General features: G+C 36.9%; 1 protein-coding gene across 4 annotated transcripts in view; it reads left to right on the top strand.

The window, feature by feature from the left end:
- The first annotated feature begins 606 nt into the window (after positions 1–606).
- LOC137044573 (signal induced proliferation associated 1 like 2) overlaps positions 607–17,344 on the top strand; it is a 175,711-nt gene continuing 158,973 nt past the window's right edge. For 2 of the 4 annotated variants that reach the window (XM_067420635.1, XM_067420633.1), the window contains exon 1: positions 608–774. The gene's annotated coding sequence lies outside the window, so the exon portion shown is untranslated. Of the gene's footprint in view, positions 775–17,344 lie in introns of all 4 variants that reach the window. The other 2 variants (XM_067420637.1, XM_067420636.1) reach the window with 2 other exon arrangements.

Below are 17,344 nucleotides of genomic sequence, written 5' to 3'. Positions count from 1 at the left end.
TTTCTACGATCAAAGCTGAATTTTCAGCATGATTACTCCAGTCTTCAAGGGTCATCAAGGGCACATGATCCTTCAGAGATCATTTAAGTAATTTTTATTTGTTATATTTTGTTATATGTTAAAACAAACTGTTGATTCAAGCACTGTACTCTCAATTTGGTTTGTTTCAAAATACGAATTTGTATTTAAGACAAAGAAGAGAATATGTTAAAAATAGTAATGTTTACAACCTGTTGACTGGTAACTAATTCAAGCACTGCACTTTAATTTGGGACAAAGACGAGAATCTGTACAGAATATTTTACCTCAGTCTTCCAGTTGGGGTCCCTATTACTCCAGGTTCAGTTCATGGTTGTTATTAAACTGATATCCAAGAATATTTCATCCTTAAATACCCAAACAGCAAACAATCTCATTTTAAAGGACCTGGCGTGAAAACTATAAAGATATCTGAAATACTTTCAGTCTATTTACAGTCTATTTACAGTACATATATATTCTTGCCCACTCTGTGAACAAGTGCGTGGGCGGAGTTTGGCAACAGCTCGACCAATCACCTGCCGCGGTAGGCGGGGCCACAGACCGGCTTCACGCGAACGAACAAACGGCAGTATTTTGGATTGAGTGAGTGGAGGGTGAAGGTACCAACCGCTCCGACAACATCCGAGTGTTTCTGTATGGAATATAATCAAATCACTGGCTTTGTATTTTAAAGGAATTAGACTGGTGTTTATCTAAACATTATGGGACTTTCTTCTACTCGGAATGCTGAAGGTAGGCTCACTTGTGCCGTTACTCACTCACTTAACGTTACGTCGTGTTGTGATTTTTGTGAGAATAGCGTCCGTTGAAAAACTACAGTGATTTAATTTCTTTAAGTTCAGTAAATATGTTTCAGTTCTGGTCCTATAAACCCTTACTTTATGACTTATAGCCTAGTGAGCTGTCTAGGCGTCATAGTCGCGTGCAGCAGGTTTGGTCGTTTTGGGCGCGTTCGTTGTTGTCAACGATTGACAAGTTTGATTGACAACTCAGTAGGTACTCAGAAAGTCCTTCTGTTCGGGAGGTTCTCATTGCTGTCTATTATGCTCTCTACTGAGAACTCAGGTGAAGATAAGCATGCATCAGACACATGCACTTTGTCATTTTGTATATTGTGTTTATCATGGACTGTGGAGTTACCAGGTTCATGGATTGTGTTTTAAATAACACAAATGCAGTCAAAATAAAGTTGATTTTAAACACAGGCTGTCAGAAATCCACTAGAGGGCTCTTGAATGATATTATGGATCAACAGTCCAGTTGCACGAGGATGGGATTGTCAAATGTTCACAATTGAAGTGAAAATATGTACCACGTTACCCATTCATGTATCAGAATTAGAAGTTTGTTTGTTTTTTTAATGTATGGTGGTGCTTGAGTGACAAATGACAGACTGTATACTTGATACTTGATATTAAATCATACTTAATTGCGCATGATATTTGATTATGTTTTAGGTTTTTGAATAACACGCTTGCACAAGGATGATCATATTTGTGGGTCTGTGGCATGGTATAAAAACCCCTGCTCTAGGCTTTTATCCATAGCACTTACTTTTGTAAAAAAATGCCTGTAATGCAAACCATATGATTTTGAACATTTACCATGGTGATTTCATGGTATTTTACATGCACTATGTAAATTAATTTTTTGTGTGATATCAAAGTATCATATTATCTGAAACCAATACTCTACCATTATATGGTATGTCTTTGTAAGGGAAGGAAAAGCAGCCTCTTAGTTAATAATGAGCTGTCTTTTTTGATTCTGCTCTAACAAAGAAATCATCAGAAGTGCTATAGTGAACAGTGTAGATATTAATACAGGAGTCTTTGTGCTGTGCCACTCAAATGACTTCAGTATGAGTGTTTTCTCTGTCTTCTGAACAGCCAGCGTGTATCCGATTATGGTCAGATAATTGCACATTTGATTAGACAAGTTACACAGCCGAGTCCTTGTGCGGTGCAGTGTCAAGGTTAATAAACACATTTTCTTTATAGCCGTATCAATCATAATATGTGGGGTGCACGGACAGGTGAAAATCCTTCCTAGATGTTCATGTCTCTGAGGATGAAAACCACCTGGAAAGCCTTTATACTTCATAGACATATTCTATTTTATTTCATAGAGATAGATCAGAATGCTTATTTCCATGAAAAGTGGTTTGGTTGCAGATTTGCCTGGTTAAACTGCCCCTATTATGCTTTTATTTTTTATTTTTTTATTATTACTATTCATGCAGTGTGCAATATAGCCATTTGTGAATGTCTGCAAAATTTAGGTGTTGCACAACAATTAAAGTTATTGTCACCTAAAAGAGAGAATCGATTCTGAACAGCCGAGTCGTAAGTAATTCCAGTTTTATTTCCTGCACGAAACCTACATAGGTTCGTTTTAAATTTGCATAATGCCAGCCTATGGTCTTCTTTGGTTGCCCGTGACGTCTGCTTTGCCCCGCCCTCAAACACTGTAGTTGTAGCTGAGACTGGAAGAGTTTGGCTTAGCTTGTATTCATGTCGACGCTTCAAAAGCAAATCCACTATGCTGCACTTCCTCAAACTTGAATTGATATGGTAAAACCATAAATCCGTAAAAAAATATGGAAAAACCCGCTTGCCCGAGTTAAAGCTTTCAGGCGGCCTGCACGGCGCTGAGATCTTGGGACCGAGTCTGCGCAGTAGTGATTTTGGGACCGGAGTTGTGCAGTACACTGATAAAAACAACTTGTAAGATTTACTTGATAAAATCTTTGTAACAATTTGCACTCAGTTTTTCTAAGTAAAATTTACTGCTGCGATATCAAGTACAACTTACTTGCCAATATTAAGTAAAATGTACTTAACTATAAATGTAACATTTGCAAAGACATTAAGTAAATGTTACTTAATTATATTTAACTTCGCATGTTGTATTTATTAAAAGTAATCAAGTAAATTTAATTTTAAAAGGAGCATAACTATTGTGAAAATGTTATAAATCTGTATTATTTACTCTTATGAAGTAATTAAGTAGATTTTATAATGTTTGTCCATTTGACATTTTGAATTACTTAGTTGAATTAATTTATATTACTCACTATTATTATGTAAATGTTGCTATTTTAAACCAAATAAATGTAATAATTTTCTCTGCATCAAATACATGTATCACAAATCACACATAAATACAATAAAGTTGAACAGTTTATTATGTCAAAATTTACAATTAACCATTAAATCAGTAATGTTCACATCAACTGATTAAGTAGTTAAGGTACATTCATTATAATTTACAATAACTGTAGAATTAACCATGTATGGTTCAACTAAACATCAGCAGCCAACAGTGGCATAACTAACATTAAAGGGTTAGTTCAGCCAAATATGAAATGTATCACATTTGAGTCCAAAAATAACAAAAACTACGACTTTATTCAGCATTGTCTTCTCTTCCGTGTTTGTGTTCAATCCTCAAATAAAGATTCAAACGGTGAAGAGAAGCCAATGCTGAATAAAGTCGTAGTTTTTGTTATTTTTGGACCCAAATGTATTTTGGATGCTTCAAGAGACTCTAATTAACCCACTGATGTCTCATATGGACTACTGTGATGATGTTTTTATTCCCTTTCTGGACATGGACAGTATAGTGTGCATACACTTGCATACGCTCTCGGACTAAATATTAAATATCTTAAACTGTGTGTGAAGATGAACGGAGGTCTTACGGGTGTGGAGCGACATTAGGGAGAGGAGTTAATGACAGACATTTCATTTTTGACTGAACTGAACTAACTTAACCCTTTAATGACGAGCACATGCATAGTCCAGCTGAAACAGAATGGTCACTTTTCCTTAATGCTCATTCATCGACTGGATCCTCTCGATCAGCTCCATGGACGACCATCTTAAGGATATGTTCAGCGGCAACACTGCGACTGTCCTCCTGCATACAGTTTGTAAGAAAGAAAGAACACAATTCCATTTAAGAAATAGAATTACATTTATAACATTACATTTTATTTTCATTAAAAAGGTGACCAGACCTTCATGTCGTTAGCTCACTAAAATAGAATTGCTGACATTCATGCACTTGTTGCTAACGTTATACATCAATGCTTATTTGGTATCAGAGTTCACCTGCCATCCAAACTTTCCTTCTTTAGTGCAGAGTGCACACTAACTTATGCTTTGATATAATAATTGCTGTGAAATTTTCAGTGGATATAAAAACAACTAACTTAGACACTTTAAAAAAATGCTAACATTAGCTAGAGGACACACACACAGGCAGCCAGCACTTAATCATGGCCAGCTAACATTAAATTATTTTGAAGTTAACCAGACAGGGTGACTTTATCTACAAGAACGTGGCTAACTACATTTAATCCCCTCTATCTTTGACTAAACACCAGTCTCAACTTTATAGAAGTGGATAATGCTTTAGCTTTAGCTACCGTTATTGTGATTAAAACTCACTTTTAGTCAATTTTAAACCGTAACGTCTATGCAATAATCAAACCATCAAAACGAAGTACATCGTTATCACAAATCTAAAATAGAAAGGTCAGAACTTACCGAGAATAAGTCAGCCATGTAAAAGCGACATCCCAAACCATCTCTGCCTCTGAACCGGGATCTTTTTGAGCAACAACAAAAACGGGCGGGCAGATTCAAACACACTTTGCTTTTCAGATTAAAATTTACTTAGTATTTTTAGGTGAATGTGCTCTGACTATAAAACATTAAATACTATTTGTAAATATATAGTAAAATGTACTCTTTCTTCTCAGTTAATTTATTACATTAATAAATTGTGTACATTTTACATAAGATATATAGATCCAACTTAATCTTGATTTTACAATGTATAAATTACATGAATTAATGTAATAGATTTTACAATACCACAAAGTCATTTTTTTCAGTGTAGAGAGCAGGAAGTAGAGCAGGAAGTGCAGTCACGATATCAAAAGCCCTCCCACACTCTCACAGATGCAGAACAATTAATTATGTTGGTGTGAAATAAACAGTAATGGAAATGTAGAAATAAAAGCTAAAGCTCCAATCTGCTACTAAAAATCCCGAAAAAAGTCTGTTAGTGCCTCAGTGACAACTTCATTTAGAGAAGACGTCGATCTCAGCTGTCAATCATGACGTCACACCCCCCCCCCCTTTCATAGCATCAAATAACTAACTAAAACTAAACTTATTTTTAAAATGAACACATTGTGATGATAACTGCCTTCAATGGCATAAACTAACTTTGGGGGGGAAATATTTGAGGTGTAATTTTATTGTTTTGTTTGCCTCGCTTCCATTAGAAAACACAGGGGCAGATATACTGGGACCGGTCACCGAGGGGCGATCGACGCGCGAAAGCTTCAGTTTCTGAGAGGGGTGCTGCAGGCCTGGGTAAAATCAAAGCCATCAAATTTCAGAGCTGAAGTTCACATATGATAGGGATGTAATGATTCACTCAACTCACGATGTGATACGAATATGATTCACAATGCTATCTGCTTGTTAAGTCATGACGCAGGAACGCCTTTCTTGGGCCAAGCCTCAACTCATTTCATTTGAGAATGCCATCGACGCCGTTTATGACCGCTATTTTTTCATATTAAACATCAAACATTTAAAAAAGTTAAACATTTTAAATACTTAGTCTACACAACAGTCTCTATGGTCACAGCGTTACAGACATTAATATAACGATTTATAAAAGATAAATCACTTGTCTGGCCATCTGGAATTTTGGTATGGAAAAAAAGGTTATGATTATAACTTTTTTGTAGTATTACACCACATTATGTGTGTATATTAGCACCATTTGTAGTTTTTCTTGTGGTGTAAGATAGAGCGTTTGGACCCGGAAGCGCTGCCGCGTGAGGTCAGCATTAAAAACCGGATTGTTGTCAAAAGTACAGACGCAATACCAAATCTGTACTGAAATGTAAAAAAACGTGACGCTTTGAGCGCTGTCAAGCGGAATCATAAACACCTCTGACTAGTCATTGTGCTCACACGCTCATCAATATATCTGTAATTTCTTGACCAGCGCTTCACAAACATGCTGTAAATATACATCAATGACGCTTTTCACAGAGCGCTTTCACAGAGTGTTTGAAAGCAGGCGTATATCAGCCTACCGGTTCGCTGGTCGAAGTCTGCTTGCGCTTTCAAACCGTGCGTTGATCATTGTAGCCAATCACAGGCACACATCCGATAAGCATGTGAGCACAATGGCCAATCAGAGGTGTTTACGACTACAGCTCAACTGTACAGCTAATTTGTTAAATTTCAGAACCGATTTGGTATCGCGATCTGTACTTTTGGCAACACTACATGATAATAATTTCACGATTCTATTTTCTCACAATTAATTTTTTTTTGTACAAAATGAGTTTTAAGACAAATAAAATAAAATAAAAGTGTCTGTTTATTTCTCAGACAAAATTATGCATATTTCTTTGTAAAATTATATTTGATGTTTTCTTGGGACAAGGTTTTTTCAGCTGCTTCACCGTCGTCCTGCGGTCAAGTTTAATTACAACAGTGACAGGGGTTTAACATTGTTATAAAAGCAAGATTTTAATAATAATTTGTATTGTTACACTCGCTTTAGAAAAACCGAACACATTCAGATAAATATGCCATAATAATCAACAAGTTATTGAAAATAAAATCAATGTACACATTTAGAGAAAGAGACAATAAAATAAATACAACTGGTTCTGCAACAGCACAGATTTCTTCTACAGTCTGTGAAATACATCCTCGCGCTGGTCTTTCTCTTGATGAAGTCGGTTGAAAATTGTTACAAATGTGTTTCGATTCAGTTTTGGTCGAGATGTTAAACGAATCGCGATACACGTTTTCGCGATACAAGGGTCTGGAATTCATTTATTATCTTACTATCTTTCTCTGTGAACACTGATGCACCTTGTTGTGATCCGTCGGTCAGTGTGGTTTGGCCTATTATCTTTTTACATGCAGACGGAGGTGACTGGAGCCTCTCACTGTGGTGATTTATTAGTCGTCGGAAGGTGAAGTCAAAATGTCGCCTTATCACCGATTTGAATGAGTCAATATAAACTACGCGCTTCGCTGTCGCCATGCTTCTTTTTGACGGTGCTTGCACACACTTCCATATGAATGAACTGAAAACATTAGTTTATTTCACTCTTCGTCACACCAGTGTGCCAGCATAGTCTGTAACGCTAGCTACATCTTGCTCGTTGTTATCGTGCCTGTAAAGTGAAGTCACTCATATCCACATAAAAGTGAGAGCCACATATGGCGTCCCTGCTGTTTAAATCGCGATTCGTTTAACATCTCAACCAAAACCTGAATCGTAGGGCTGGGCGATAAATCGATTTTATCGATTAATTTGAGTTTGTAGTTTATTGTTTGTCGGTTTTCTCTTTAAAATCCGCCGACGCTCCCTCTGGGCTTCCGTAATGGCTCAGCCCTCCCCCGCGCGTTTGCCAGTGCCACAGAGATACATAAGCAACAAGGATAGCGTCTAACAACATACAGTGTCACTGGTTCAGTTTTTCACAGAACAATTAACAATACCCCGCTGTAAAGTGTGTTTGAAGTCTGAACGGAGCTGCGCTCATTTGAGCTGCGCGGACAACGGATGCAGCGCAAGCTCATACATGGGCCGATCTCATGACAGACACGATACACAGCGCTGGAGATCCAGTGAGAGAGCGTTTGAATTCACCACAGAATTAATAACATCGCTACTGTGATCTAGTGGAAGCGTTCGGCGCTGAATTCTCTTATGAACCACAGATATCAGATCAATCAGAGCTGAGTGAAGGTCAGGGGTTTCAGTCACAAATCACCAACATTCACCTTGATTTACTGTAGTAAAACCACATGGATTTAATGTTGTTGTCATTATTTATCTCAAAATTCGTACAACCTTTTGAGATTGAAATTCAAGCACTTTCCAATGGTTTCGTACATTATTTGTACACTTACTGCACTTATTTCCAGCACTTCAAAGCTCTAAATATCCAAAATATGCTATTTTTAATGTGATGGTTTGTAAAACTAAAAGTTTAAAGGGGTCTTGTGAAAGAAAGGATTCCCTATACTTTTTTTGCACATTACTGTTGTTAATAAAAGTTAATTTGATCTGCATATCAATTAATAAACCTGTGATATGTATACTGTATATTGCAAAAAATATGGTGCCCGTTTATACTGTGGAATGGTCTGGGTTATTCACATGCTGAAAGTTTTGCACCCCAGGTAGGAACTCTACCAAGCCGCAAATATTTTACCTAAATATAATAAAGTTAAAACTTGTTTTGAACAATTTCTTTGTCATGCAGATTGATTTTAAGTAGGAGGGGGGAAAAAATCGATTACAATCGTAAATCGAATTTTTTGGCAAAAAATCTGGGATTTTTTTTTTTGCCATATCGCCCAGCCCTACTGAATTGTCACACATTTGTATCGTTTTTTAACTGACTCCGACAGGGTAGTGATTTTAAATCGCTAGTTAATACCACTAACAAGGCTCAAAATAGCCTTACACTAACACGGTAGCATAATGAGGGTCCCAACATGCAAACCGAAGCATTGAGAACTTTGTAAGAGTACAAACAGTTTAATAAGAAGATACTTTATAAACCCAGGGCATTACGCGTTCACGGTCAGGCGCCATCTTGGAAAACAGTCTCGACTCAGCGAGCCACGAGAGCTCTGCTAAGTGATGAACTGTGACTTGGAATCTCATATGGTCCGTTGTTTCCGGAAGAAAACACTGAACGCAACAGAGAAAATAAATAAATAAATAAAAATAAAAATGTCCATGTTATTACATTTCCCAAACTTAATTCCTATCGACCAGCTCACTTAGAACAGTGCTCGTGGATCGACTGTTTTCCAAGATGGCGCCTGACCGTGAACGCGTAATGCCCTATGTTTATAAAGTATCTTCTTATTAAACTATTTGTACACTTACAACGTTCTTAATGCTTTGGTTTGCATGTATGGACCCTCATTATGCTACCGTGTTAGTGTGAGGCTATTTTGAGCCTTGTTAGTGGTATTAACTAGAGATTTAATTTCACTACTCTGTGCCCCATAGACTAGTGTTATAAGCTAATTGTTTTTAGAGATACAATTCTTTACATTCGATTTTCATGAAAACGCATCCCAGAGAACGATCTACTCGGTAACCATCTGTTAATTACCCCTAGGGGCATTTCTCACCGGAGTTGTCCTTTAACAGTGTCATTGAACTGAATTCCCGAGTTGAACATTATTGTCATCTGCAGAGCTGAAATCTTTCAACATTAACAATGTTATTTTCTTTTTTATTGTTGTTAAAGCTGCTTTGAAACAATCCATATTGTATAAAGTGTATGTAAATAAATGTGACTTGACCAGTTTAGGTAAATTGTATATTATTATTGTTGTAGGCATGTTTAAGTTTTCTTCTTTGTTGCCTTACGTTCCCCTGCATGGGAGAAAGGAGAAGTTGGTCTTCCCATCGCTAGGTTTAGATGGCACAGTGACTGAAGGATGTTTATCTTGCGTTTCACTCCTGAATGCATTCATAACATAATGACAGGAAATTAAAGCTCATTTTGGAGGCTCCTCTTGAAAATAACATCTGTCAGGACAGGTGGACAGCTGCTCGCTACTTGTTTAATGTGAACCAGGTTAACACTATTTACTTTGCTTTCTGTTGTGCATTGATTTAGTGTGTCAGAAATGTTTCAATTGAATACACTGCTGATGTGTTTCTCAAACATACGAACCTTAGTCGTGCTTTAAATCCATCGGATAAAGGAATAAGATATCTTGAGATGTGGCAATCAGGACCAAAGGATGCCAAGACAACAGTGTTTTTCACTGTTGTCGCTCTCATAGCATGATATTACAAGGATATTTCATGTTTAACCAGAAGAGACGACATGGACTCCAAATGAAATGGATTAGTTGAGGCCATCTGCTCTTCATATTTACTGGAAACTCGTTCAACAAATAATGGAGGCCATCACAAATGACAACAGCCTCTATCAGAGATTTAACAAACCTTTGTATTAGTATAGAACTTCGGCATGTAATTCATCCAACACATTTGTGCTCCAGATGGGAATGATTCCTCAGATGACGGGTCTTATTTTCGACATATGATCGAGATCGAATAGTCCTTGGAGGATAAATTGGACAATCAACAGACTTCCAGTGAAGGAAGGGCTCAAATAATTCGTACACTGTAAACATTTTGGGTTGGTTTTTGTTGGTTTAACTTAAAAAAGTTAGTAACCTGGTTGCCTTAATTTTGAGTTGATTGAAATTAAAAATTTGAGTTGATACAATGAAGGAATTTTGTTTAATAAATAGAAACTCAAAATATTATTGTATCTGAACCACATAAAAAAATTGATAAATCATGAAAATAGCACTATTTGGCATGTTTAACTGCGTAATCAAAAATAAAACACACACAATTACCCAATATGCTTAAAAAATCTTTTAATAATATTTTAATAAAGGTTGTCGAATCTCAAAATTTTTTCATTTTGCACTTAAAAAGTTAATCTGTGTGAAAGTTTTCAGTCATTTTTTACACAAAAAATTGATAACATTTATAAATCTTTTTCTCCAATTTCCTCTTCTTGTTTAGATCCATGTCTGATAGGTAATTCACTAGACACTTTTTTACTCACTGATTCATCTGTGGTTGAACAACTGATTATCAGATCTAATTCTACCACCTGCACACTTGATCCTATCCCCACTTACCTTCTGAAAACACTTCTGCCTTCACTTATTTAACCCATTACCCATATTATAAATAGATCGCTCTCCACTGGTTGTGTTCCGCATGATCTAAAAGTAGCAGCTGTCACTCCAATACTAAAGAAGTCTGGCCTTGATAATACCATTCAGAATAATTACAGACCAATATCTAACCTCCCTTTCATTGCCAAATTGCTTGAGAAAATGGTCATAGTACAACTGCAGTCTCATCTAGAGCAAAATAATATTTTTGAACCACATCAATCGGGTTTCCGTCCCTATCATAGTACTGAAACAGCTCTTTTAAAAGTGCTAAACGACCTCCTCCTGATTTCTGATTCTGGTGCACACTGTGTACTTGTTCTGCTCGATCTCAGTGCGGCCTTTGACACTGTGTGCCACTCCGCACTTCTTTCACGACTATCTGCGATAGGCATCACTGGTGCTGCTCTTCAGTGGTTGACCTCGTATCTAACAGATAGACAGCAGTTTGTAAGAATAGGTAAAGATCGATCAAGTACCGTTACTATCACTCATGGTGTACCTCAAGGTTCTGTACTTGGTCCGCTCTTATTTCTCATTTATGTACTGCCACTAGGTCAGATAATCAGATGACATGGTCTTTGCTTTCACAGTTATGCTGATGATATTCAGATTTATTTCACAGTTAAACCCAATTTAACTCATCCTTCCACTTCTGTTAACTCATGCCTTCAGGAACTTAAAACCTGGATGACTGATAACTTCCTACAATTAAATACTGATAAAACGGAAATCTTGTTGATTGGCCCTAAATCTCAAAATTTGCAACATGACATTTTCATTAATATTGATGGTGTACGGATTAACCCTTCAAAAATTGTGCGTAATCTGGGGGTATTGCTTGACTCTTCATTATCTTTTGACTCACATATTGGTCAGACAGTTAAGACATGCTTTTTCCACTTGCGAAATATTGTACGTATCCGCCGATCCCTCAACTTTAATGATGATGAAACCGTTATTCACCCATTCATAACCTCACGACTTGACTACTGCAATGCTCTATACAGCGGCTTACCAGCAATGGTTATACATCGCCTCCAAATGGTACAAAACTCTGCTGCCCGAGCACTAACGTTTAATAAAAAATCTGTCCACATCACTCCCATCCTCAACCAACTTCACTGGCTTCCTTTGGCCAGCCGCATTCAGTTTAAACTGTTAGTTTTAGTCTACAAAGCCATTCATGGCCCTGCACCACTATACCTTGCTGAGTTAGTTCACAGATATGTTCCTGCCCGGACCCTCAGATCCAGCAATGATAATCTGCTTGTTGTACCAAAGTTTAAACGCACTACTATGGGAGGTAGGGCTTTTAGTGTTGTTGGCCCTACATTATGGAACAAGCTGCCCTCGACTATCCGAAATGCACCGACTCTACAGTTGTTTAAATCCGAACTTAAAACTCACCTGTTTTCTTTGGGCAGTAAATAATTATCTCTCGCACCACATCAGCCATCAAATTGATCTTACACCTTTTCATGTTACATGACCAGTTGGTGTTAATTATTCACTTTGATTGTGTAACTTCTTTGTTGTTGTTGTCTATCTGGAGTTGATTGTTGTACACCTGCTTGTTTATTTGTTATCATGAACAGGCCGATTGTTTCTGTACTACATTGTAAAGCGACCTTGGGTTCCTGAAAGGCGCTATGAAAAATAAACATATTATTATTATTTATTATTATTATATTAACTCAAAATTTTAATTTCAATGAACTCAAAATTTTAAGGCAACCAGGTAACTTTTTTTCTAAATAATGTTTTACAGTATAGAGATCAGAATATCACACACTGTAAACAATTATTTAGAAAAAAAGTTACCTGGTTGCCCTAATTTTGAGTTCATAGAAATTAAAATTTTGATATCATACTATGAACATTTTTTGAGATTCGACAACCTTTATTAAAATATTATTAAAAGATTTTGTAAGCATATTGGGTAATTGTGTGTGTTTTATTTCAGATGACACAGTTTAAACATGCCAAATTGTGCTATTTTCATGATTTATCAAAATTTGTATGTGGTTCAGATACAATAATATTTTGAGTTTCTATTTATTAAACTAATTATATCAACTCAAATTTTTAATTTCAATAAACTCAAAATTTTAAGGCAACCAGGTTACATATTTTTTAAGTTAAACCAACAAAAACCAACAATTGTTTTTACAGTGCAGAAACTTGAGTGTGCAGAACTCTTTTGGATTGGATACTAATGTAAGTGTTTTGTACATGTATGGCTCTTTAGCCATGTGAATGTGTGCTCGGTGTGTAATCAGTCACCCGTCTGCTTCATTCTCTCTTCTACTTTAATGACCAACAGTTGTGACTGGCATGATCAGAGCAGATTTCTGCCAGCTGCTGGTTGACGCCACAACAAGCCTGTTTGTTTATTCAGACCGTATTTGTGCAACTGTTGTCATTTGGCGGAGACACAAGTATCATGTTTTTTGTTGGTTTTGGAATGTGGAAAATAAAATATAAAGTGTTTTGTCGACTATCAGATTTAATAATCCAGCTACTTTAATTCTCAATTTTGTTGACGTCAATGGACTTTTCTTTGGACTTGTCTTTGTCTTTTCTTTGTCTACATAAAAGTTTACGTATTTTTAAGGGTAAGGACATTTTAGGCCCCCATTTAATTCCATTTTGCCTTCAGTACATTTTAAATGGTCCTGTGATGTGACAAATGAAATGTACTTGTCTCACAATTAAGGAGTTCATAAAAGATGCATGCAAATAATTAGCAAAATGCTTCTAGTTCTTAAAATAGTTATGCATGGATTTGCCTGTAACAGAGACACACACACACACACCACAGGACGTGTAACATTGCAAACATATTTCATGTCAAACAACCAATTTCAAATGGCCATTTTATCCAAATGTCCACATTATTCAGTTTAACGCCACTGTCTTGGAAGACGATTAATGTTAAACAGTGTGAATGCCTTCTATGCTTACAAGTTGCTTTTCTTGTATCGTTCTCATTTAAAAGTGTTTATTTAGTTGGACGCAGCTCTGCAGAGAGATTAATTTTATTTGCAAGGCATGTGTGTATGCATTATGTGTAACGCCCACTTTAACCTCTGGCTGTGTTCTGTATCCTGATCTTTGACTTGAGAGCTTGACATTGTTCGTAGCTAAAGGACATGAATACACACATGCAATCTGAGCAGGTATATATATATCCATCATTCAGCTGAATGTACGCACACGTCCACCCTGACACAATCTCATCTTGCAGGTTGGTGAAGGAGCCGCCCTGATAGAGTTTCTTCCAGATGTTGCTGTGTTGCATGCTGTCGTGCGTCTGCACAGGTATCAGATGGAGATGATTTACTGGCCCAGGGAATATCTGTTGCTACTAATTTTGGCATTGTACCTGACACTGGTTTAACCTTTTGTCTGTTGTTGTGTAGGGATTCAGTCCCACAATGCATCTCTGAGTGCTGTCACATTATGTTTTGACAGAGACAGAAATATATACACGTACACACACACGCACACATTTTGGTCTGTATTGACATGACAGAATCACATAGTCGCTGCAGCTTGCTTTGTCATCTGCACATCCATGGTGAGAATTTCCCATTCCAGCACATCACAAAGCCGCTCTATTGGACTGAAATCTGGTGACTCTGGAGGCCGTTTGAGTTTTGTCATGTTCAAGAAACCAGTTTGAGATGATTTGAGCTTTTTAACGGCATGTTATCTTGCTGGAAGAAGCCATCAGATGTGTATGCTGTGGTTATAACGGAATGGACACAGTCAGCAACAATACTCAGGCAGACCACGGTGTTTAACCCTCTGGGCTTCTTTGGTCAGAAACCCCAAAATGAAAATTTTGCTCACCCTCAAGTTGTTCCAAGTTGTGTGTACATTGGTTTTCCTGGCTGGGAAAAAAAGTTACATTTCAAGGCTTTGGTCACTTTTAACCACAAAGAAGCCAATTGTGACCCCATAAATGAAGAGAACCAGAGGGTTAAATGAGGCTCAGTTGGTACTAAGGGGTTGGATTCGTTGATGCAAGACCAAATGGATCCATGCTTTCATGTTGTTTTGGCAAATTCTGACCCGACCATCTGAATGTTGCAGCAGAAATCTCATGAGACTCATGAGACCAGGCAATGTTTTCCCAATCTTCAATTGTCTAATTTTGGTGAGCCTGTGTGAATTATAGCCAAATTTTGCTCTTAGATTGCTCTGCTTCAAGGTTTCAGTGTGTTGATCGTTCAGAGATGGTTGATGAGCATAAGAGACTTCTTTCAAAAAGGTCTGACCAACCCCAAACTCTTGAATGGTATCGGCCATTGAAAAACCCACTTTGGTGGTTGAACATTACTTGGCCCATGATGTGACTTGTATCCAAAAGATAGCCTTCAAATCAAATGAATCCCAACGGGTAACTGGGTGACACTGAGTGTGTGTGTTTTCCAGCCATGTATAATCACGTTACAGGCCCAATGTAAGCATGTTATGTTGTGCACAGCGAGCACTACTGCAGATGAGACGTAAGTTGGTTATCTCCTCATTCTGTCACTCATCCCGTTCTGTTTCTGCCATCATGGCTTTACTGAAACATCTATATGAGAGTTTGGCAGTAAATGAAGACGAAGTGGGTAATTTGTATTTGAACATGGAAAAATATCACATCAAGTCCATTTTGTTGTCAGAAATGGTGTCTCTCAGCCACACATTTTGCAGTATTTATGCATCCGGAACTGTAAAAATATTTTGTGTGTGTGTGTGTGTGTGTGTGTGTGTGCTTTTTACGGCCTCTTCTTTGTAGATGCAATGGGATTTGTATCACCCTCTTTTCCTTTTTTCCTATCACATATGCTTATGTGCCAGCATGTGATGTGCATTTGTTGTCGATTTATGGATGGATGGAGGCCCATTAATAACACATTTTCATTTGCTTTTTGTTAATGGACGAAATCTCTGGGATTGTGCAGATTTGTTCCAAACTAGTCAGCATTAGGACGAACATGCTGTTAATGGATTTTGAGCACAACATGGGTAGTTTCGCGGTCTCATCTTATGTAGAATCCAACTGATGTGCATCAAAGGTGTGTGTATTTTGACTTTTAGAAAATGTAGGGTTGGAGCTAGGGGTGTGGGATATATATTCATAATATCGTGATTCCTGTTTTAACGATGTGCAATCTTCAATTATCGAGGAGGCCTATGTCCCTCACTTTACAAAAACACGCATACACTTTGTAAAGTAGCCTACTGGGTTATAGTGTGATGGCACATTTATAGTGCACTCTTTCACTGCGAGAATTTAGTCTGTTAAAATGCATTTATAAAGCCCAAATATTCAAGATAAGGTAGCAAAAATACCTCTGTATATCTTCTATATTTATATAATTTAATATAGTTGATCATTATCACTTAAAGAGTGACGTTTTTTTCCCCAAATATCAGGAGGGATTACAAATGTAATATTGATTATGCAAAGGTTTAATAAACAAGAAGGTAATATTTAGTGCCTTACATTTTAGACACAAAATTGCCTTTTTTTGTTGCTCTATTAGGTTAAAAATGGCTTTATAAAGGTAAAAATGCCCATAAAAAGGTAAAATCAATTTAAACTTATTTGGAAAATATAATTTCTGTCACTGCTGCAAACTAATAACCAATATGAAGAATATCAACTTTAGGAGTCAGCTCTGGAGAAAATTCCTGAAAATATTAAGATACTGAGAGTTTTTTGTCAATATTACACACCCTGTAGTTGGAAGTAAATTCTTTATGATATATTTTTTTATATTTATTTTATGTGAAGCTGTTTGTGCACTTATTTCATACTTATCAAGATTATGATTAGCCTATTCCTTAAAAAAAGTCTTAATAACAATTTATATTATTAATATTATTATTAGTGTTAGTGTTAGTATTATTACATTGAAAGGTAGCTAAATTCTATAACGATGATCAATTTCTGTCACAATTTCTTTTATTTTGACGGGTTGCCACGAAGACCTTTGAGTTGGGTGTTTATGATATGATGATAGTTTTTCTCAAGTTAGATGATAAAATGCTGATGAAATAACTCTGCAGGTGAAGTTCATGTAATCATGTCCTCATATAGTGAGGTTGCGTGGGGTGTGTGTGTGTGTGTGTGTGTGTGTGTGTGTGTGTGTGTGTGTGTGTGTGTGTGTGTGTGTGTGTGTGTGTGTGTGTGGTAAATTGAACCATTTATTCACATAGAGACACACAGAACACGCAGGATTCATATTTAAAGAGTCTTTTTGAGGTTTAAATCTGCACTATGTAGTATATTTGCAGTATAACATCCAAAAACCTCCAGGCCAGTGTTATATATTTTGTTCAGTTGAGTTCTTACAATATTCCAAATATTTTCAACTATTTGTAAATTGTGAGAAAATTGCTATTTTAACCAATGAACCGGGACGCCTGAGGGAGTCGCCTGTCAATTGCATCATATCTGCGTTCCCCTCGGTTTCCAGTTTTATTCCAAGGGGGTAATCTAGCAC

Source organism: Pseudorasbora parva, chromosome 17, assembly GCF_024679245.1.
Source record: "Pseudorasbora parva isolate DD20220531a chromosome 17, ASM2467924v1, whole genome shotgun sequence".
NCBI classification, from domain to species: domain Eukaryota; kingdom Metazoa; phylum Chordata; class Actinopteri; order Cypriniformes; family Gobionidae; genus Pseudorasbora; species Pseudorasbora parva.
The sequence above is the reverse complement of the archived record's forward strand: the minus strand, read 5'-3'. Positions and strand labels throughout refer to the sequence as shown.